This window comes from Trachurus japonicus, chromosome 20 (genome assembly GCF_045865225.1).
Source record: "Trachurus japonicus isolate A0001 chromosome 20, Traja_1.0".
In the NCBI taxonomy this organism is placed as follows: domain Eukaryota; kingdom Metazoa; phylum Chordata; class Actinopteri; order Carangiformes; family Carangidae; genus Trachurus; species Trachurus japonicus.
This window is the reverse complement of record NC_140926.1, coordinates 1,082,903-1,107,366: the sequence shown is the minus strand read 5'-3', so window position 1 is coordinate 1,107,366 and position 24,464 is coordinate 1,082,903.

Here is a 24,464-nt window from a genome sequence, read left to right as displayed (position 1 = left end):
GATAATATTTAGTGGTCACAGGTGGTGCATCTGTACTTTAATCTAATGTGAATTTTAATGTTTTTTACCTATTGTTCAACATATTGTTCAACATGGTATTATGGTAGGCTAGCTCCTAGTCATTGAAATGTGTCTGTCCTCTATGTATTTCACCAGTTAATTAGGTGTGGTAATTTGATTGACTAAGTACCGTTTCCTGAAACTATTGATTAAATGTCAATACAGAAATTCAAATAATCAACATAATAATAATTCCCCATCATAAAACACTGCAGTATTTGAGTCTGTCTGTATTTTCCGTGTGTCTTTGTTTTCCGTGTGCAGCCATCTTGGCCCCCTCACCCCCCTCACCCCCCTCACCCCCCTCACCCCCCTCACCCCCCTCAACCCCCCCTCACCCCCCTCACCCCCCCGTGCCCAGCCGAGCCTGCAGATCTAATTTGGAGGCTTCAGACTTTCTCATGACTTTATTAAAGGACTTTTCAGATCTCCACTTTTCTATTACTGTGAGTGGTGCCGAGCCGCCGCCGCAAATGAGATGACTTGATATCACATCAAACCTGATGAAGACGGAGACTAGACACCTCCTCTTCCTCCTCCTCCTCCTCCTCCTCTCATCTCCTCTCATTCATCATCTAAAACCATCGCTGGCTCTTCAAACCTTCGGCTCTTTACAAACATTTAGATAAAAGGGAAGTGAGTGACGGCCAGGAAATAAAAGCGTTTGGGTTACAGTTTCATTTCAGCGCTCCGCTCTCTGAGGCCGATGTGTCGGATTCACAGCGAACGTCTCGTCACACACACAGAACCGTTGTCTCCATTCTGACAACAGCTGAGCGTTGTGTTGTACAGAAACAACAAACGCAGCAGCAGCAGCAGCAGCAGCAGCAGCAGCAGCACGGAGTAAAGAGTAAAAATGTCAGATGTCTTGACTCTTGTTGCTTCTGTAGAGTCAAGTCAAGAAAAGAAAAGTGCTCTTTGCATTGACACCGGTGCAAATCTCGTGAGATTTGGACGGACCAGGAAGAGCAGTGCTGGGAGCTTCCGCTACAAACAAGCTTGAAATATAGACTTATTTCATTTTTTTCGGAACAATTTCTCATGTTGGGGCTTCAATACAAGAGGGACATTACAGACGAGCAGCATGGAGGTATTTGGATGTTTTTTTGTGTGTCTTTTTGTTACGAAGAAAAGTGAGCTCCGTTCTCAACCGTCATATGGACATGCACTGCTGCACGGAGCCCCGCTGTAACTCAGAGAAGCCACGGAGGACTCTGAAACTTGAAATTTCAATTTTGAGTTAACTATCCCTTTAACAGTCAGTCATCAAGAGTCTGACTCAGACTGGTAAAGTGTAGGACTGAATCTGAAGCTGAGTTACCACAGGACTATGAGCTGTAAACTGAGTTTTAGATGACGTCCATAGAAACGACCAATCACTGAAGAGAATCCTCTCCCTAAGAATATAGAAACACCTCAGAAATATCTCAGTGAATAGTTAAATGGCTAATGGGATTTATATTCAACTGTATTATGACCATAACCTACAAAATAATACTGAATATTTACATTAGGAAACATTAATTTTTGTTTTATTCCCAATCTTTCCAATTCATTAATTCACATTGTTGGAGAGATGATGTTTGATCAGCTGCTCGTCATCAAACAAAGACAGAACGTCCTCCTGCTCCGTCTCATCTCGTTGATTAGTAAATATAAGTAAGCTGATGAATAGCTTTTGTTCTTAAAGGAGTTTTGGGAGTTGGACTAAATTCGATAAATTCTCAGCACTTGAGACTACACTGCAAAAACTCAAAATCTTACCAAGAATATTTGTCTTATTTCTAGTCAAAATGTCTCATTTCTAGTCAAAACAAATCTCATTCTACATAAAATCACATAAAAAGCAGGTTGTTTTTAGACACTTTTTACGTCTTTCAAGCAGATTTTCACTTGAAATAAGTAGAAAAATCTGATAGTGGAGCAAGTTTTTCTTTCTTATTACAAGCACAAAAAACTTACTTTCACTGGCAGATTTTTCTACTTATTTCAAGTGAAAATGTGTTTGAAACAAGTGAAAATGATCTAAAAACAAGTTCATTTTTAGGTGATGAGTCTTATTTTAAGTGGAAAGAGTTTAGTTTTGACTAGAAATGAGACATTTTGACAAGAAATAAGACAAATATTCTTGGAAGGATTTTAAAGTTTTTGCAGTGCATTATTTTTATTTTACCTGTTATATGTCTTTTTTTATTAGTTTTATTAGTATTTTATATGTAATTTTATTCCTTATGTGAGCTGTTATGTCTTTTATTTCTGATATCTGTTATGTATTATTCTATTATTCTATCTCTGATTATCTGACGTCTTTTTACTCCAACGTTTTGTTTCCTTGGTTTAAATCTTCTGTATCTGAATCTGAATTTCACGGTCAGTAGGAGAGAAGGAAGGCGTCTCTTTCTCCATGAAGGGGTTAACTAACGGTGTGAGTGTGTGAACGAGGCCGGAGCAGAGACACCGAGAGGAATTGTGGGATTGTCAGGAACAAGAAAGTGTCTCCTTCCTTTTCTTTTCTGTGAACATAAAAGCAGCGTGGTCGTTGTCGGTCGTCGGCGTCTCAGATGTGGCTCAGCACGACGCCTGGCGCCGCTCGGCTAAACCGACGCTCTGGGCAGAATATGAAAGGACTTGAACACAGATACGTTTATAGTTGTGATAGCAGCACAACAGAATCAGAAATCCTTTCAGACGGTGTCAGAGTGTCAGAGGCAATTTGTTTTGAGAATTACATTTTTCACATCAAACCGCACCGACGAGTCGACAACGCTCTGCTCTGCTCTGCTGCCGCCGCTCGGATATCACAACACAAAACGTTTCTATTAGACTGATTCATTAAAGCTCAGATTCACACATTCACACTGAATAGATGTGTGACTCTACAGGTGAATAGGGTAAAAATATTAAATAACAGATATCATCATGAAACTTCCCAAGTTTTTCACTCACATTAGGACAAATATTTTTTGTATTACAAGTTTTGTCAAATTTTATGTTTAAATATGTAAATGAGGCAATATCTAATGAAATATGCGCTAATTTGCATATATTTCCATAACAGAAATCTGACCAATGGATAAAGCTGCTTTGTTTTATTTAGTTGACATATTAGAGTCTTTAGTTTTTCCAGAGGAGGATTGTGGATATCTCTTTTTATCACTCTGTAAATGAGAAAATACTGTCACCAGCCCTAAAAAAAACCCATCTAATGTCTCCATGTTTTTAGTAATAAAATGTTGTATAAATGAGGCTGTGAATGATATATCAACAATCCCCTCTGTAAAAACCTTCAGAATATAGAAAGGGATCAAAGTGGAAGGTTTGGTGTCTGGAAGTGCTGCTGAAGTGGAGATTTCTAGAGAGGAGTCTGAGTCTGAAAAACTCTTTCTGAGAAAACGCCCTTTAAAGACTTGGACTGTAAAATTAAACAGATTGTTAATGTAAATCCTACTTTTATGATTTGTTGCTATGATACAAAGGAAATGACATCATTGTTCAGGAGAGAAAGAGCATTACAATGACACCTGACATGACACGGGTTCATTTTTGGCGAATTTAGGAGAAATCTATTGACAAAAGAGACAAAATGAAGTAAAATAACCACCTTAATGTGGTTTTTCTACCATTTCTTTTGACTTTTCTGAAAGAATACATGTTAGTAAAGGGATAGCTCACCCAAAATTCAAATTACAGCGGGGCTCCGTGCAGCACTGCATGTCCATATGACGGTTGAGAACGGAGCTCACTTTTCTTCGTCCAAAAAGACACACCAAAAAACATCCAAATACCTCCATAGTGCTCGTCTGTACTGTAATGTCCGTCTTGTATTGAAGCCCCAACATGAGAAATTGTTCCGAAAAAAATTAAATAAGTCTATATTTATACCTCCTAGGCGCCCGAGTTTATTTAGGAAAATATTAAGTTTGGATTTCAGGACTTCACAAGGCTGTAGCTTTTAAGTGGTCAGAGATAAATCTATGGTGTAAATGAGAAAAATATTCATAATGACCTAAAGTTTGTGATAGGAGTAAATTTACTCATCTAATTTGCATATTGTGACGTCACCCGGTGGCAGCCCCGTTGGATTACGTGACTTCCAGTAAAACTGAATTTTGAACATATTTACACAGAAAAAAAAAGTATATTGACATCTCATCCTCATAGTAATGGAACAGGGGTCTGATTGGAGTATACATTTACAGTAACTCGTTGTAACTCAGAGAAGCCACGGAGGACTCTGAAACTTCTCCCAGCCCTTAGTCCACATGAGGGGGAGTAGATAATGAGGGAAATTTCAATTGTGGGTGAACTATCCCTTTAAGGAAGAAAAATAACCCAAATTCTCAAAATTGATCAGTGCATGACACTACAGTGTTTTTGCCTGTTAGTGTCTGGCCTTAACACACTGCAAAAAACCAAATATCTTACCAAGAATAGGCTATTTGTCTTATTTTTAGTCAAAATGTCATTTCTAGTCAAAATAAATCTCATTATACTTAAAATAAGACTCATCACATTAAAAAGCAGCTTGTTTTTAGACACTTTTTTACGTCTTTCAAGCAGATTTTCACTTAAAATAATCCAATAGTGGAGCAAGTTTTTCTTTCTTATTACAAGCACAAAAAACTTGCTTTCACTGGCAGATTTTTCTACTTATTTCAAGTGGAAATGTGTTTGAAACCAGTGAAAATGATCTAAAAACAAGTTCATTTTTAGGTGATGAGTCTCATTTTAAGTGGAAAGAGATTAGTTTTGATTAGAGATGAGACATTTTGACAAGAAATAAGACAAATATTCTTGGAAAGATTTAGAGTTTTTGCAGTGCAGCAGTGTGTGTTGTGTGTTTCTGCTGTGATGTCGTTCTGTTTCCTTCTTATCTGCAGCTGCTGTAATTATAATAGATGTGTGTATGTGTGTATGTGTGTATGTATGTATGTGTGTATGTGTGTAATTGCACGGTGATCGACCGCAGACCGAGGCAGGTAAAAGGCCACGGGCTGAACAGGTGAGACGTGACCTTTGAGGAGATTCACTCGGCCAATCAGCAGCCGGTCAGACTCATTGATTAGAGCCACATCATGTCTGAATGAATGAATGAATCTATCAGCTGTCTGCTCCCGCTCCCCGTTAATCACATTACACTGGTGAAGGTGCTGATGGAGCTCATCTACTATGGGATGTTTCAGCTGGATTCATGCTAATTATTTATGGATTTAGTTCACATTCACATTCACACATCTACCTTTATACTGAAGGAGCTTTAACACAAACATCTACCTTTATACTGTATGGAGCTTTAACACAAACATCTACCTTTATTCTGAAGGAGCTTTAACACAAACATCTACCTTTATTCTGAAGGAGCTTTAACACAAACATCTACCTTTATTCTGAAGGAGCTTTAACACAAACATCTACCTTTATTCTGAAGGAGCTTTAATACAAACATCTACCTTTATTCTGAAGGAGCTTTAACGCAAACATCTACCTTGGAGCTTTAATATAAATCTTCATCTAGAGTTTATGACTCTTCTCCTTGGAGACGGATCAGTTATGTAACCGTGGCGACGTCGTCCACTGAGCTCTGCAGCTCCACAGATGACGAACCAGTTTTTAATGAGTTTGTTAATTACAGTGGTGAAGGAACTTTCAGAGAGGGAGTTTGTTTCTTCTTTATTTAAAACAGTTTGGAGGAACAGTGTTTGTCTCTGCATCGACTCTGTCTGTCGCATCGATCGTGTGATTCTGTCGATCGTTCTTGGACGGTCGTCGTGGTCCAGACTGATCACAGAGATGTAACTAACTACACCGTCTTCTTCCTCCTCCTCATCAGGGCCGGCCCCTGGTATAAACCCTCTATGTGGTTGTTTAGGGCCACAGCCGTTAGGTGGGGGGCCACATGATCAGAAAGGTACCGGGGTTCATCAAGTCATTTAAACATCCTGAGGTCTGCACGTGCAGCTATGAGCTTTATATGTAATGTGAAGTCAATATTCAGCTTCTTTTATCTCACATTTGAGACATTTGGTGAAAATAGAACGGCAGAATGACAACATTTGTGCTCAAAAAACAATCTTACAAAATGTCATTTTGTTCTCTGCACGTATCTATTACTGTTTTCATATCCTATTTCAAGCACCAAAACTACGGAAGCCGAGAACGGCCACGTCCATAATATTTTTTTTATTATCGTTTTCTCGTGATAACGACTTATTATTTCGTTATCTCGAGATAACAAAGTCCGTTTTCTCGTGATAACGAATTAATTTATTTCGTTATCTCGAGATAACAAAGACCGTTTTCTCGTGATAACGAAATAATCATAGAATGTGTCGTTGACATGGTTGCCTAGCAACATGTTTCCCCGGTGCAATCGCTTCTGTTTACGGGGTTAATGACGGTTTATATAATACATCCATGGTAGCAGCTGGTTAGCCGCTGTATGTTCGTAGCAGGAGGCTACTAAAGCGAGTCTGTTGGAAACACTACACATCTACAGATCTAACGTAACAGAAGAGATGTTTTTCGTGGGATAATTGGCCAGAACCATGTGAAGAACTCAAATCAGTGAGCTGATTAATGTGATCACATCATCCTGATTTCAGCCTTCAAGAGCTGCCACTAACGTTAGTCTGCTCTGAGGAGCTGTCAACAATGAAGTACCGGTAAGTTACACTTAACGTTAGTTTGTTTACTGAGCTGGGTTTATTTAAGGGGCTACAGGTTAGCATAAACACATGAGAGTAGACTACGTTATGGCAGCTTCAGCTAAGGTAATGTTAGCTAGTTGCTGCTCAGACAAAGCTCATGAACACTGCTGTCTTGCCAAATGAACATTAGCCTACATGTCAGTGGTCGCAGGCAACAGGTGTCTGATGGTTGGAGATAAGGTTGTGATTTCTGACAGCAGCAGCCAGTAGCTAACGTTAGCTTAGCTGAAACAGGATAGATGGGACCACCGGCCGGTAGCCGCTTAAATAAACCCAGCACAGTGACGTTATACAAACTAACGTTAAGTGTAACTTACTGGTAAGTTATTGTTGACAGCTGGTGTGGACAATGATCACACCAGTGAGTAGGCTAGAGTAGAAAAGTTAACTGCCCCATGCTCGAGCTGAACAGTAGCCTCCTGTTGCTGGCAACCATGGCAACCATGTCAACGACACATTCTATGATTATTTCGTTATCACGAGAAAACGGTCTTTGTTATCTCGAGATAACGAAATAAATTAATTCGTTATCACGAGAAAACGGACTTTGTGATCTCGAGATAACGAAATAATAAGTCGTTATCACGAGAAAACGGTAATAAAAAAAATTTATACGGACCTGGCCGTTCTCGGCTTCCGTACAAAACAGTTCATTCTCATGACTGAAGGAGTGTTTTCACAAGGGATTTGACATTTTTCAAAAAGCAGACCTCAAATTTCCAGCATTTGTCCTAAATTATTTCTTTCTACAGTGTTCTAGGACAAACTGGCCTCAGTGTGCTTACAGCGGAGGTTCTAATATTTAGACATAAAACACTTGAGTATTGTTACATCTGCAAGTAGCCTATCTTAAAAAGATACATTTAAGAAAATATGTAAAAGTGGAGAAAATGGCCTCAAACCTCAGAGGGATAAACACGTCTGTATTCAGTTTTAACCAGTGATTTGGTGTTTGTCTTAGAGTGCAGGGCCACAAACAAAAACCTTGTTTAGGGGGCCACCAACATCCTAGGGCCGGCCCTGACTCCCTCCTCCTCCTCCTGTCAGGTGACCCGATGTTTAGAGTTTAGAGTTTATTTATTTAGACACACATTTAAATTCAATGGTGCACGGAGGGAACAAAGACGGTTGACTCGTACATAAGTTCCACCAGTGGAGGCTGGTCCATAGAGGCAGAGGAGGTTGGTCCTCCTCTATTTTTGAGAGGCCAGAGGAAGCTCAACATATTTTTAAGACAGAGTAACTGGTTGAAATAAACCATTACCAAATCATTTATAATATATTTTTTAATCTCTTTTATGGAAGAAAATCCACTAAATCCACTTAAAACAGCTCAACAGCGCCGCCTGCAGGCGGAGGAGACAGTAGTCTGTGTGAGGAGCAGGGAGCAGGGAGGGGGGGGCTTAGGGGAGGACGGAGGGCTTCTGTCCTCCTCTAGACGCCTCGGGGCGGGATCTCCTTCCATTCACTCAATGCATTTAGGATTTTTTCATGCTGATCTGTGATTGGCTAAGACACGTAAAATGACGCGCTAAGGGAGGACGTCCTCCCTTACCAATCAGCAACCAGAACACAAGATTGACATCAGGTTGGTCCAATGACAGTTCTCCAACCCCCCTTGGTTACTGTTGCTATGTGCGCCAAACTTTCACTCCCAGCCCTGCTGCTCATGCTGCTCCTAGCACAAGAAATACGGAGTTTTCAGCGATATTGGCATCAATTTGAAAGGAAATATCAGTAGATTTCTGGATAAACTGTTAGGAGATATCAGAGAGAAGCAGTCAGGAGGTACCAGTAAGGAGAAGTGACAGCGTGTGGCGGTTAACAGTACTGATGGTAAACTGAGTCACCCATAAAAGACTTGCTAACCAACCTGCTAAGGGTCTGTTGGGTTCTTGGTGAAACGGTTAGCATCGCCGCCTACAATGCAGGGGATCTGGGTTCGAGGTCAGCTTAGGGCAAGTCACAGAATAACTTTTTTTTTTTACATCCCACATCCATGATAAATACTCTGTAGGCCTGTGTTAATCTGAAAACAGTAGGATTGAATAAAATGATGTTGTTTTTAAGAAATCTTGTAAGACATTGTTTAATTTTCATTGAATAGGCCTATAAGAAAGTAGGGATAAGTAGTCAACTGGTATAAAATAACATGACACCGTGGACTGGTGTTCCTTCTGTCCTCCCCAATTTTTTCAGTAACCAGCCGCCACTGAGTTCCACCCCCATAACAAATTACAACAAGACAAATTTCTATGGCTAAGTGAGAGTGCAGGACTTTCATCTACTGTGACCTTTGAACACAGTCTCCATCTCCGGATGGAGCTGAGGGGATCAAACAGGAGGAGGAGGAGGAAGATGTTTTCTCTTACATCAGGTCCGGAGATTGTCCAGCCGTTGATCTCTGACACACGCAGCAGCAGGAGATTGTTCTCACCTGTGGAAACACTTGGACGGTTTGTGTGGATGTGCTCTTCTGCAACATGAATTTCCCTTTGGGGACAATAAAGTTTAAAGTTGAAGTTGAAGTTGGCAGGAGGAGCAGGAGGAGGAGGAGGAGCACACTGCAAAAACTCAACATCTCACCAAGAATATTTGTCTCATTTCTAGTCAAAACAAATCTCATTCTACTTAAAATAAGACTCATCACATTAAAAAGCAGCTTGTTTTTAGACACTTTTTACTTCTTTCAAGCAGATTTTCACTTGAAATAAGTAGAAAAATCTGCCAGTGAAAGAAAGTGTTTTGTGTTTGTAATAAGAAAGAAAAACTTGCTATCAGATTTTTTAGCTTGAAATAAGTAGAAAAATCTGATAGTGGAGAAAGTTTTTCTTTCTTATTACAAGCACAAAAGATTTTTCTACTTATTTCAAGTGAAAATTTGTTTGAAACAAGTGAAAATGATCTAAAAACAAGTTAAGTTTTAGGTGATGAGTCTTATTTTAAGAGGAAAGAGATTAGTTTTGACTAGAAATGAGACATTTTGACAAGAAATAAGACAAATATTCTTGTAAAGATGTTGAGTTTTTGCAGTGCAGGTGGAGCAGGAGGAGTCTCTCTCTCTGTTCAGGGTTAGGTCTGAGCTGCTTAAAGCTCCGGCGATGAGACAAACACAGAGGAGATTGAACGAGCGGAGGCTGAAAATAAATAAATGAAAACAACAGGTCCCAATCAACGCTGACTCCATTTTTCTTCCTCCTCCTCTTCTCCTTCATCTTCTTCTTCCCCCTCAGTTTCTCAGGCAGCTTATTGGGAATCTGTCTGCCCACACTGATGCACGACTTCACGGCGTTACTCCGAACAGAGACAAGTGAAACTCTGGAGGAAGAGGAGGAGGAAGTTAACATGGAGTTATATTTACCTGCAGCTGAGAGACACCGGTGTTTATTAACCAGGACAGGACGGACGGATGAAATGAGAGCTGAAAGGAATCAGCATCTGTTATCAAATCAAATCAAATCAAATCCAATTTTATTTGTATCACACTTTTCAAACAGGATTTGTCACCCAAAGTGTTTTACATAGACAGAGACAATAGAGACATTCACTGCAAAAACTCTAAATCTTTCCAAGAATATTTGTCTTATTTCTTGTCAAAATGTCTCATTTCTAGTCAAAACTAATCTCTTTCCACTTAAAATAAGACTCATCACCTAAAAATGAACTTGTTTTTAGATCATTTTCACTTGTTTCAAACTAATTTACACTTGAAATAAGTAGAAAAATCTGCCAGTGAAAGCAAGTTTTTTTTTGTGCTTGTAATAAGAAAGAAAAACTTGCTCCACTATCAGATTTTTCTACTTATTTCAACTGAAAATCTGCTTGAAAGAAGTAAAAAGTGTCTAAAAACAAGCTGCTTTTAATGTGATGAGTCTTATTTTAAGTAAAATGAGATTAGTTTTGACTAGAAATAAGACAAATATTCTTGGTAAGATTTTGAGTTTTTGCAGTGTACCCCAACCACCCAAACCCAGAAATGCTGTCATTACTTTGATTGGACTTTTATATAAAAGTAATGATAGCATTTCTGGGTTTGGGTGTATATATATATATATATATATATATATATATGTGTGTGTGTGTGTGTGTGTGTGTGTGTATATATAGGCTATATATAATCTCCAAAATTAAAAAATAAATAAAACTATAAAATGTGTAATATGTCTGACAATAAATGGGAGTATACTGAAGATATATAAATAAGTAAATACATAAATACAGCTATAAATAGAGAATGTCAAATGACATTAACTAAAATAAATTAAGGTAAATGTAATAAAATAATATCATAAAATAACATTCAGCTAAAAGCTAGACTAAACAGATAAACCTCTAAACTCACACATGAACATAAACGTCCTGTTCTTTATGGACTTTTAATTTGAAACTCCAGCAGGAAGTTGACTGAAAAGTCCAATCAGCTGGATTCATTTCAGAGTTTTTCAGTTTTTTAATGAGCAGTACAAACTGAACTCATTGAGACACTTTGAAGTGAACAATGATCAAGTTTAATATTAATATTCACAATGTTTTAGTTTAATAACTGAGTGTAAAGTTTAGTTGTGAAGGTTTCATCACTTCCTGTTCCATCTGAAGGACGTTTTGTTTTATTGTTGATCTGCTGGTGCAACGTGTTGTGAGGCGTCTGCAGCGCAGGCAGCTAATCCACCATGATGCTGTAATCCAGGCTAATGGAGCTCAATAATCCCACTGAACTGTATTATGGGATGTTAACGGGATAATCCACTGAGACGGCGGCGCATCTTCACAGCTCAGCATCAAACCAATCACAGCGTCCACCGACGTCCAATCAAAGAGCTCATCACCTCAATGAAACACGAAGAAGGAAATGTCCTTGTTTTATCGTTTAATTTGTCATAAATCAATCAATAATTAACCCTTCACATGCTGAGTGGTAGCATGCCATGTTGTGACGTTTAACAACCAGCTAACGTGCACAACTTCCTGTTTTCCGTGGATCCTGACAGTTCTGCTGCTGTAATCCGATCCAACTGGATTTGTTTTTTATTTGTTAGGCACTTTAAAGCCTCCACAGTGACAAAAGTGCTGCACAGAATAATACAAAAAGACATCAGAAATAGCTCACATAAGGCGTAAAATTACATATCAAATACAAATAAAACTAATAAAAAGACATATAACAGGTAAAGTAAAAATAATACACTGCAAAAACTCAAAAGAGACAAATGAGACATTTTGACAAGAAATAAGACAAGGAAGACCTTGTCTTATTTCTTGTCAAAATGTCTCATTTCTAGTCAAAACTAATCTCTTTCCACTTAAAATAAGACTCATCGCCTAAAAATTTACTTGTTTTCAGATCATTTTCACTTGTTTCAAACTAATTTTCACTTGAAATAAGTAGAAAAATCTGCCAGTGAAAGCAAGTTTTTTGTGCTTGTAATAAGGATGAAAAACTTGATCCACTATCAGATTTTTCTACTTATTTCAAGTGAAAATCTGCTTGAAAGAAGTAAAAAGTGTCTAAAAACAAGCTGCTTTTAATGTGATTTTACGTATAATGAGGTTAGTTTTGACTAGAAATGACATTTTGACTAGAAATAAGACAAATATTCTTGGTAAGATTTTGAGTTTTTGCAGTGTAGCCGTAGGATAAAATCTGCTGTGTCGTCTCTTCTGAAGGTGAACTCAACACTAACCCAAACTGAACCGACGCGGTTTCTTCCTCCTCTCCCTCTAATGTGTTTGAGAGGAAACAGGATTTGAGCAGATAGACCCTCGCAGGCAGTGGCGAACCGTGGACCCGGACCCTGGGCCTTCAATAGGACCATCTAGCATTATGGCATAAATTAAACATAGCAATAGAAATAATAGCCAGAGCCTGTCACATGGATGGTCGGCATATTACATGTTTCTTTGCCCTAACTGGCTTCACAACACACAAGGTGATTCTGGAAAAACAGTCATTCAAAGCTGGCTATCATGAATCACTTATTTAAAAAAAAAAAAAAAAAAAAAATGAAACAAGCAAATCACACATTCACTTATTTGTTTAGCTGGAATGAAAGTAAAATGTCAATCATGAGCTGTTCAACAACTAAAGATGTATTTTTGATAATGTTTTTTGTGTTTGTTTGAGCTTAGACACAGTTGAATTTGACTGTAGATTTAATATTTCTGCCAAAAGTGGCTATAAAACAAACACCTCCTGAGGTGACATGGGAAAAAGGCACAAGCTCTTTGTAAATGCTCAGCCATTTTTCACTGGCCTTAATGGCTATCAAACTACCGGTATAAAATTGTAGGTTTACACCAGGGGTCCCCAAACTTTTTGCAAAGAGGGCCAGATTTGGTGAGGTAAAAATGTGTGGGGGCCGAGTCGGCCAACCTTTCAGCCTGACATCCTTTGAACCATAACATTAAATGCAAATTAACTATTTAATACTTTTTTTTCCATTGTAAATGGAATTCTTTTCATTTCTTTATAGATAAATAAATCTAAACAAGTTTTTACCAAAATCACTCTTTGCTTTTCATATTTGAAGACCACATAAAATGACATAAATGTCAAAAGGAAGCTTAAACATATCTACATTATTATATTTTATATTATATTTTCAAAAATCAAAAATTGCACTTGAATAAAAATCACAACCAAAAACAAGAATAGACCCTGTCCTCTGTTAAGAAAAGATGCACTCAAATATAAAACCACACACAACCAAAACAATAAATAAAATGGCCTATCAATTGAATATATTGATCGTGTCATCACAGTAGATGAGGTGAATAGTGACTGAGGCTGTGTATGTCGCTGGTGGGGGTGTCAGCGGCGTGGAGCAGGTCTCTGTAGCAGCTCCGTGACACCGCCGGTGGGGGCTGTAGGGGCGGGGACGGGGGCGGGGGGCTCACCGCAGCACCGCTGCTCGGTGAAAACAGCAGTGATGACGTGCTTTCATGTCCGAGTCTCCAAACCAGAAACGTTTGTAACAGTAACAGCACCGGAAAAGTCGCTAGATTCAGACGATCTCGTTGTTGTTGTCACCGTGGCAAAGTGCCGTGTGTGTACGGAGGAAGGGAGGGGCGGGAGGAACGGGGGTGACACATCCAGCAGGAGGACAAACTATCCTGCGTTTAAATAACATGTCGATAATATCTGCTTGACAACTCATGGAGCTGGAAGCAGCCCTAAATAAGTAACTACACTTTAACAACAAGCCCAAAAACCCGCAACCCACGACTACCAATATAAGCGACTTCACAGAAAAACAAGCCCAAAGTCACGTATAATAAGCGGACTTGGCAACCCGCTCCCTCACTATTTTGGCGGCGAATACATCTTCCGGGTATTCGCGAATACCCGGAAGATGTCGTGATATGGTCCCGCCCACAACTCAGTGGAATATGATTGGCTAAGACACCTGTCAATCTCAAATTCATGCCCACGTTGACTTGCATTACACGGGCCTTCAGTCACAGCCACTGAAGGCCCTGCAGGGGGAGTCGAGGATTTACTGCCCAGATACCGTTGGAAGAAAAATTGTGATTGGTCCATTTCACGTTCCATTATATTAACCCATTGTTTCCCAAGAAATATTAGTCCAACTTTATAACAATGATCTAGAAAATATTACTTGTGTGTTACTCACTGTATAAAATAAATAAATAAATAAATAAATAAATAAATATAGCCTATAGTAGTACAATATTTCAATATTTTTTCTTAGGCCTTCACTGAATACCTTGAAGGCCCAGAGGGTTCCCCTCTGCTCGCAGGCCACCGTCCGTCCGTCCGTCCGTCCGTCCGTTCTGCTCATATTTTATTGAAGGCAGCCATCATCTGGGCTGAGTCAACACATTAGACTCTACATTATTAATTCCAATTTCTCCCGGACTGTGTTTGTTCTCCCTCGGCTTCGTGTGACCGAGGTCAGAGCTCCGTCGACTGCAAACAGAGCTGCAGCAGCGAGGTTAAACACTAACTGTTTCCACAGCCGAGCGTGTGTGTGTGTGTGTGTGTGTGTGTCTGTGTGTTCTGATGCATTTGCAGTTAAACAAACTCAAAAAAAAAATCTGTCTTATTCTCTACACTGCAAAAACTCTAAATCTTTACAAGAATATTTGTCCTTTTTCTTGTCAAAATGTCTCATTTCTAGTCAAAACTAATCTCTTTCCACTTAAAATAAGACTCATCACCTCAAAATGAACTTGTTTTTAGATCATTTTCACTTGTTTCAAACTAATTTTCACTTGAAATGAGTAGAAAAATCTTTTTGTGCTTGTGATAAGAAAGAAAAACTTGCTCCACTATCAGATTTTTCTTCTTATTTCAAGTGAAAATCTGCTTGAAACAATTAAAAAGTGTCTAAAAACAAGCTGCTTTTTAATGTGATGAGTATTTTAAGTAGAATGAGATTTGTTTTGACTAGAAATAAGACAAATATTCTTGGTGAGATTTTGAGTTTTTGTAGTGTAGTTGTCATTTTCTGCCAATAAATGCTCTAAAAGACAATATTTTTATTTCAATTTGGGGAGAAATGTTGTCAGAAGTTCATAGAATAAAACAAAAATGTTTATCTTACTCACACAAACCTACAAATAGTAAAAACTAGAGAAACTGTTCATTTTGAAGTGGTCTTTTAGCTATTTTTTTTTTTTCCAGAGCTGTATAATATATAAAAACGTCAGCACTGCAAAAACTCAAAATCTTTCCAAGAATATTATTATTATTATCTTATTTCTTGTCAAAATGTCTCATTTCTAGTCAAAATTAAACTCTTTCCACTTAAAATAAGACTCATCACCTAAAAATCAACTTGTTTTTAGATCATTTTCACTTGTTTCAAACTAATTTTCACTTGAAATAGAAAAATCGTTTGTTCTTGTGATAAGAAAGAAAAACTTGCTCCACTATCAGATTTTTCTACTTATTTCAAGCGAAAATCAGCTTGAAAGAAGTAAAAAGTGTCTAAAAAACAAGCTGCTTTTTATGTGATTTTACGTATAATGAGTTAGAAATGACATTTTGACTAGAAATAAGACAAATATTCTTGGTAAGATTTTGAGTTTTTGCAGTGTAAAATAACGACGTGTTGAAAATAAAACAAAAATAAAATCTACTTTTACTCTTTTCTCTGGTTCGATCACTGAGAACATAATAAAACCACCTGATGACATCATATTCACGCCAATAAACTATAAAACTCTCGGTTTATATCTTAAAAATGACATAATGTAGGAGAATGCAGCAGCTACGGAAACACAGGAGGTCCAAAAACGAGTCATTCAAACAGGAAAATAAAGATAAAACTCTATTAAAATGGAGATAAAACTTGATCATAAAGTGAATTTTTGACTCATTTCCTGCCGATGTGACGATGACGTCATGTGACCAGCTGCTCGGTGCTGAAAGTTGAAAGTGAAAGTTGAATTTATTCTTCTTTTTCTTTTTCTTCTTTTTCTCTTGAGTGTGAAAGTAAAAGTGGAGCTGCGTGTTTAAAATGAGTTTCCTCCGTATAGATTTATTTTCATTGCAGGATTACGTGAGCGGCTGCTGCTCTGACATTTACATATAAATATCAAGTCACCGCCAGTTCTCTTCTTTACTTTCCTCACGCACACAGACGGAAAGAAAGAGAGAGGAGCGAAGGTAGGAGGAGAGGAGGAGGAGAGGAGGGGAAGAAGGAAGGAGAAGAGGAGGAGGAGGAGGAGGAGGAGAGGAGGAGGAGGAGGAGGAAAGAAAGAGGAGAAGAGGGGGAGGAGGAAAGAAGAAGAGGAGGAGGAGGAGGAGAAGAGGATGAGGAGGAAAAGGAGGAGAGGAGGGGAAGAGGAGGAAGGAAAGAAGAGAAGGAAGAGGAGGAGGAGGAGAAGAGGAGAGGAGGAGGAGGAGAGGAGGAAGGAAGGAAAGAATAGGAGGAGGAGGGGAGAAGAGGAGGAAGAGGGGGAGGAGAGGAGAGACGGTAACACTCTGGAGGAGGAGAGGAGGAGGAGAGGAGGGGAAGAGAAGGAGAGGAGGAGGAGGAGAGGAGAGGAGGAGGAGAAGGGATGAGAGGAGAGGAGGAGGAGAAGAGGAGGAAAGAAAGAGGAGAGGAGGAGAAGAGGAGGAGGAAAGAAAGAGAAAAGGAGGGGAAGAGGAGGAGAAGAGGAGGAAGGAAAGAGGAGGAGGAGGAGAGAGGAGAGGAGGAGAGACAGTAACACTCTGGAGGAGGAGGAGAGGAGGAGGAGGAAAGAAAGAGGAGAAGAGGAGGAGAGGAGGAAGGAAAGAGGAGGAGGAGGAGAGATGAGAGGAAGAGGAGGATAGGAGAGGAGGAGGAGGAGAGAGGGTAACACTCTGGAGGAGGAGGAGGAGGAGGAGAGGAGAAGAGAGGAGGAAGGAAAGAAGAGGAGGAGGAGGAAAGAAAGAGGAGAAGAGGAGGAAGGAAAGAGGAGGAGGAGGAGAGACAGTAACACTCTGGAGGAGGAGGAGGAGGAGGAGGAAGAGGTGAGGAGGAGGAGAGGAGAGGAAGAGGAGGAGAAGAGGAGGAAGGAAAGAAGAGGAGGAGGAAAGAAAGAAGAGAAGAGGAGGAGGAGGAAAGAAAGAAGAGAAGAGGAGGAGGAAGGAAATAAGAGGAGGAGGAGGAAAGAAAGAAGAGGAGGAGGAAGGGAAGAAGAGGAGGAGGAAAGAAAGAGGAGAAAAGGAGGGGAAGGGAAGAAGAGGAGGAGGAAAGAAAGAGGAGAAAAGGAGGAGAGGAGAAGAGAGGAGGAAAGAAAGAGGAAGAAGTACTCTACACACGTTTGTAAAATTTCCCATCAGCCTCAGTTGAAAATTGTTCCTCATGCTAATTTGCAGACGTTAGCACGCTACGATGCTAACAGCGTGTGTAGCCGGCGTTAATCTGCCCTCTGCGTTATGTTCCGGTATCGACCGCCCCAGGTGGGATTCGAACCCTCGTCTCCTGCACGGCAAGCGACGATGCTAACCGTTCTACCAAGAGCTTGATGACTGCTGAGCAACCAGTCCTTTATGGGTGAGTGAGTGAGTGCACGCGGACCCTCCGTTAGCCTACATGTGCTAACCAGGGGGGCAGTTGTCGGTCTGAGAAGTGAAGTCACTTCCTCGTTCAACAAGCTGCAATCCCCTCTTCTTCCTCTGGGGGCTGGTGTCAGAAAGCAGCATTCTCCATAGACCCCCATGTTAAAATCACCCACTTTACATCCTCAATAAACATGATCAAAGCCTGGTGTCGGAACATTTTTTCATCTCAATCGATAGTTTCTACCCCCGCACACACTGTGGGGGGGGTGAATTTTTTTAAAACTCTGCCGTTTTACTGTTATTAGCCCTCTATTGCATGAAATATTACTAAGGCATGGTAAAAAATGTTTAGCATGTTTTTATTACTTAAAATTGTCTAAATAATAGAAATATTAAAAAAAATCTTAAATTTTTTGTTAAGGGGGGGTCGTTGGTAAATTGTTGCCATATGGCAACAATATGCAATCGTGGAAAGTCCCATAAAATCAACATTTTTGACCAAAAACTAATTTTATTTAAAGCAACACTCAACAAATCCATCTCATACTCAACCAAAACCAACAAACAAACATTTATACAATAAAAACATTGTATAATTTCAACAGTTATCTAAAATGTCTGAGAACCTGGAACCTGGAACCCGTCTCAATGAAGTACATTGAATCACTCATTTTATGTCATTTCATTCAGTTATCTAGAAGATATAAGTGCAAGTCAATTTAGATAATATGTTACAAAATACCTTTAATCACAAAATATGAAAAAATATAATGTTTTTACCTTTTAAAATATAAGAAAAGGTTGTAACTGAGCTGTTAGCATGGCCGCTGGACTGAAGCTGCTGCTGCTGCTACTGCTGCTGCTGCCGCTGAGCAAGGCACTGCAGACCTGAGGCTTCAACCTGCAGCAGCTGTCAACATCTGGACTGTGACTGAATGAGTGAGTGAGTGAGTGAGTGAGTGAGGAGATGACTGAACGATCTTAGTGGAAAACAAAGTCCTGAGGTTGATGAGAAAAAACAACCAGAACATAATAAGAGATAAATATGAATGAATCAGAGCAGTGTGTGTGAGCCTCCGTAGCGTAGCTCTGAGCAGTTCACGGCTCTGCTCCGCCGTTCTAAAAACAGCTTGCACCGACATTTAAAGGTAACGAACCTACTGCTGTGACTATAGGGATTATGGCAATGGACCAATTTGATAAAATGTTGAACTATCCCTTTAAACTTTCACCTCCAGGAGGGTTAACATGGATGTAGCAGTAACTTTCTCCTGTCCTCTCTGCAGCTCGTCTCTTCAGTCTGCAGCATCTCTCCTCCTCCTCCTCCTCCCCTCCCTCCTCCTCTCCCTCCTCCTCTTCCTTCTCCTCTCCTCCTCCCCTCCTCTCCTCTCCTCTCCTCTCCTCCCCCTCTCTCCTCCTCCTCCTCCTCCTCTTCTTTCCTCCTCCTCCTCTTCCTCCTCCTCCTCCTCTTGTCCTCCTCCTCTTCCCCTCCTTTTCTCCTCTTTCTTTCCTCCTCCTCCTCTTCTCCTCTTTCTTTCCTCCTCCTCCTCTTCTTTCCTTCCTCCTCCCGCCCCCCCCCCTACCCTTCCCCCTCCTCCTCTCCCCCTCCTTTTCTCCTCTTTCTTTCCTCCTTCTCCTCCTCTTCTTTCCTCCTTCCTCTCCTCTTCCTCTCCTCCTCCTCCTTTTCTCCTCTTTCTTTCCTCCTCCTCCTCCTCCCCCCTCCCCTCCCTCCTCCTCCTCTTCCCCCCTCCTCCTCCTCCTCCTCTTCCCCTCCTTTTCTCCTCTTTCCTTCCTCCTCCTCCTCTTCCCCTCCTTTTCTCCTCCTTTTATCCTCTTTCTTTCCTCCTCCCCCTCCTCCTCCTCTTCCTCTTTCTTTCCTCCTCCTCCTCCTCCTCCTCTTCCTCCTCTTCCCCTCCTTTTCTCCTCTTTCTTTCCTCCTCTTCCTCCTCCTCCCCTCCCTCCTCCTCCTCTTCCCCCCCTCCTCCTCCTCCTCTCCTCTCCCCTCCACTCCTCCCCCCCTCCTCTTCCTCCTCTTCCCCTCCTTTTCTCCTCTTTCTTTCCTCCTCTCCTCTCCTCTCTTCTCTTCTCTTCTTTTCTCCTCTCCCCTCCTCTCCTCTCCTCCTCCTCCTCCCCCTCCTCTCTCCTCTTCTCCTCCCTCTCCTCCTCCTCCTCTCCTCTCCTCCTCCTCCTCTTCTTTCCTCCTTCTCCTCTTCCTCTCCTCCTCCTCCCTTCTCTCCTCCTCTCCCCTCCTCTCCTCTCCTCTCCTCTCCTCAGACTCCAACGCAGCAGTTATTTATTTATTTATTTATTTCCTGGTGGAGATTCATGACTTGTTGCTGGCGTCTTCTGACTGGTCGGTGTCGGTGTCGGTGTCGGTGTGGGCTTAATGAATTCACACTCTCTCCTGCTGCTGTGTGTGTGTGTGTGTCTGTGTGTGTGTAGGTGTGTGTGTGTGTGTGTGTAGGTGTGTGTGTGTGTGTGTAGGTGTGTGTGTGTAGGTGTGTGTGTGTTGTGAAACAAAGCACCACGGGGTTCAGTGTGTTTGAGGACTAAGACGTCTCTGTAGTGAGATCATCTAATCAGGAAGCTGGACTGTCTGAGACACACACACACACACACACACACACACACACACACACACACACACACACACACACACACACACAGTCGTGTTCATCCAATCACAGAGCCGTCTGCAGCTTTTTGGAGGTTTTTTTTCTCCTTCTTTTTTTCTTCAACTTCACTGTTTCATTTAACAGATTCTTCTATTACTACACTAACGAGCTGCAGCACCTCCTCCTCCTTCTCTCCTCCTTCTATTCCTCTTCCTCCTCCTCCTCCTCTCCTCCACCTCTTCCTTTCTTCCCCCTCTTCTCTTCCTCCTCCTTCTCTCCTCCTCTCCTCCTCCTCTTCTCCTCTTCATCCTCCTCCTCCTTCTCTTCCTCCTCCTCTTCCTCCTCCTTCTCCTCCTCCTCCCTCCTCCTCCTCTTCTTTTCTCCTCCTCCTCTCCTCCTCCTTCTCCTCCTCCTCCTCTCCTCCTCCTTCTCTCCTCCTCCTCTTCTCCTCCTCCTCCTGTCCTCCTCCTCCTCTTCTCCTCCTCCTCCTCTTCCTTTCTTCCCCCCTCTCTTTCTCCTCTTCTCTTCCTCCTCCTCCTCCTCTCCTCTTCCTCCTCCTCTCCTCTTCCTCCTTCTCCTCTCTTCCTCCTCCTCCCCCTCCCCTCCTCCTCTTCTTTCCTCCTCCTTCTCCTCCTCCTCTCCTCTCCTCCTCCCTCCTCCTCCTCCTCTTCTTTCCTCCTCCTTCTCCTCCTCCTCCCCCTCCTCCTCTTCTTCCTTCTCTCCTCCTCCTCCTCCTCTCTTCCTCCTCTTCTCCTCTCCTCCTCCTCTCTTCCTCCTCTTCTCCTCTCCTCCTCCTCTCTTCTTCCTCCTCCTCCTCCTCTTCCTTTCTTCCCCCTCCTCTCTTTCTCCTCCTCTTCTCCTTCTCCTCTTCCTTCTCTCCTCTTCCTTCTCTCCTCCTCCTCTCCTCTTCCTCCTTTCCTTCTCCTCTCCTCCTCCTCTCTTCTTCCTCCTCCTCCTCTCCTCCTCTCTTCTTCCTCCTCCTCCTCCTCTTCCTTTCTTCCCCCTCCTCTCTTTCTCCTCCTCTTCTGAGTTACTAAAATTCAAATCTTCAATCTGCATCGATCACAGAGAGAAACTGAGTTTTCCACTTCTTCTCTCTGTTCAGATTCATTTCATTTCCTGTCAGGTTGAATGTTAAACTTCGTCCCTCATAAAACCTCCAAGAAAATATCAATACACAATAAACTGCATACAGGATGAGACTGATGCAGCTGAAGGTTTTTACTTTATAGAGAATAAACCACAGCAGCAGCAGCACAAAGAAGCTTCAGCAGGTGAACAACAGCAGCTACAGGTGTTTTATTTTGAAGGGCATTGTGACTAATAACTAAAGAAACAGACCTGGGGGCCTCATTTATCAAAGAGGGTGTAAAACTGCTACAAAATTTTTGCGTACGGCGAAAAGACGAAAATGGCGTACACCCGAAATATTTACACCTTTTTCAGATCAATCAAACTGTGTGTACGTACAACTCTCCGCAATTTCCCTTTGATAAATCACACCGGACCCAAGAATGGTGCACACGTGAACACACCTCTTACTCCACCCCCAGAACGCCATATATGGTCAGCACGTGCATATTAATTAGCCATGTGCTCTGTGGAGTGGCTACAAAGTGACAACAAAGTGACAACGAAGACAACAGGCGGAGGACGGGGGAAAGAAGAGGAACTACATACACGGCGATATCTGGCAATAAATCAGTCAGAAAAATGATCTTGCATTTTAATAAGCTACAATAAAAACAAAAACCTCCCAAATCTCAACAAAAGGGAGCAGAAAGAAGAAGAATCTTATGTAATCTGCCCCTTTATCCCAGAAAACCTGTTTTTTTTTAACACCTAGATGTTAAAACAATGTAAAGCAGGATTTCCACGATAGTTACCATTACTTTGCAGGCCTTTCCACTACACAGTTACAGCTCTACTGGACTCGGTTTAGGTCATTTTCCATTAACGTTACGTTGTCTCGCTCTTTATTCTCTCGTCAGCTCCAAACACACGTGCACCTGGTTAACTCAGGTGACAGAATAATAACAGTCTCAGTAGCTGCAGATCAGTGTGCGCTGCTGCCGATGTGTTTTTAAACTTGGAGGGTTTGATCCTTGTCAGACGTCACACTAGAGTGTGTATAAGCAAAATCCACAATCCGCTCTGTTTATCAATGAACATAAAGCCTAGTGTTATTATAGAGCGGGTTGGATTGCCAGCATCAACGGTCCACCACTACCACAATTACTTCAAAAAAATCCTACTGTGCTCTTCTAAATGTACTCCGCTCCTCTCTCCCTCTCACACTGCAGTTCTCTGACTCAGCAACGGTGTCGCCAATTCCTCCTGTTCCTCAAAAAAGGTGTAAATCACGGTACGCCAGGGTCAAAATGGGTGTAAATGTCCGCACTTTTCCCCGTCAGGTTTTGGCTTGATAGATCCCAAATTTGGCGGAGAAAAGTGCGTACGCACAAAACGGGGGGAAAAGGGTGTAAAAAAAGGTGTATCCACAATGATAAATGAGGCCCTTGATCACTTCCTGTTCATACAACTCACCTGTTAAGATGTTATTTACCACTACAGGGGCCTCATTTATAAAACTATGCGTAGGGAAGATCACTACAGGCGGCGTACGGAGGAAACGCAGGAAATGCGCGCACGTACGTCCTACGTCTGTTTCCATTTATAAATCACAATCACTTCTAAAGTGGGCTTAACCTCGCTCATACAGCGCCCATATAAGGTCAGGGGAACACCCTTGATGAATGTTCATTCAGACCAAATCAGTGACGGCGGAAAACGGTAAAAAAGAGCCAAGAAAATACATTGTTTATTGTGAAACGCACTGAATCGGTGCTACCATCCGCATGTTTTGTTCATGTGAATGGATATGGAATTATGTAAGTTTTGTTTCATAATGACAGAACATATTTCAGTGGTCCAATAAAAGACATCTCTGTTTCCATCTGAATCCTGATTCTAGTGTGGATTATCAATACCAGTTATCCCTTATACGTTCTTTGTTTTTGCCAGTATATCCTTCATATATGACATGTGAAAGGTAACGTTTGATTATGTCATCCTTCTGCTGTCGGGGTCGCAGTTTCCCGTTTCTCCAGATTTAGTGCGTACGGCCGGCGGGGTCAGAGGTAAATCCCAAACGTTGCTTTACAAGTGGCGTTCGCCTTCTTTTGTGCATATGCGGCGTGCGTACACACACATAAAGGTTCAGTTGTTGTTTTTGTTAAAATATTTTATGTGTAAAATTCCCAGATTGCAAATTTCAGATGGAAAAACTGTGACTGAAATTGACCAGAGTTTTATTCTGTTGCATGTGCAGCTCTGCTCAGGTGCAGTGTGTGTGTGTGTGTGTGTGTGTGGTTGTGTGTGTGTGTGTGTGTGTGTGAGTGTGTGTATCAGCAGGTCCATTCATCAGTGTTTGGAGATGACAGGTCGGGGTAAGTGGTGTCTGGCCCGGTGTGTTAGCCTCTCATAACTACACACACACACACACACACACACACACACACACACACACACACACACATATAGTGAGAGTGTTGTGTGTGTGTGTGTATGAGTGAGTAGCAGCAGCAGTGAGAGATGAATCAGATCCATTCATCCTGACGGAGCCAGTTAAACAGATGGATGAACATGGTGGATTAAAGAGTGTGTGTTTATGTGTGTGTGTGTGTGTGTGTGTGTGTCGGTGTGTGTGTGTCTGTGTGTGTGTGTGTGTGTGTGTGTGTGTGTGTGTGTGTGTGTGACTCATGTCCATTCACTTTGTTGTTTTACAGTATTAAAAGTGTGTGTGTGTGTGTGTATTAGTCACACACTCTCTGAACAGCCACATGGGGAGCAGGTGTAAAGCTGCCAGGGTGTGTGTGTGTGTGTGTGTGTGTGTGTGTGTAGAGGGGGCAGCAGCTCTTGGCGCCGTGGAAACCAGACCTCATGTTAATACTTTGTTATTCAGCCTCTCATTACACACTGCTTGGCACACACACACACACACACACACACACACACACACACACACACACACACACACACACTCACACACACACTCACTGACAACCCACCTTTTCCACTCCAGCT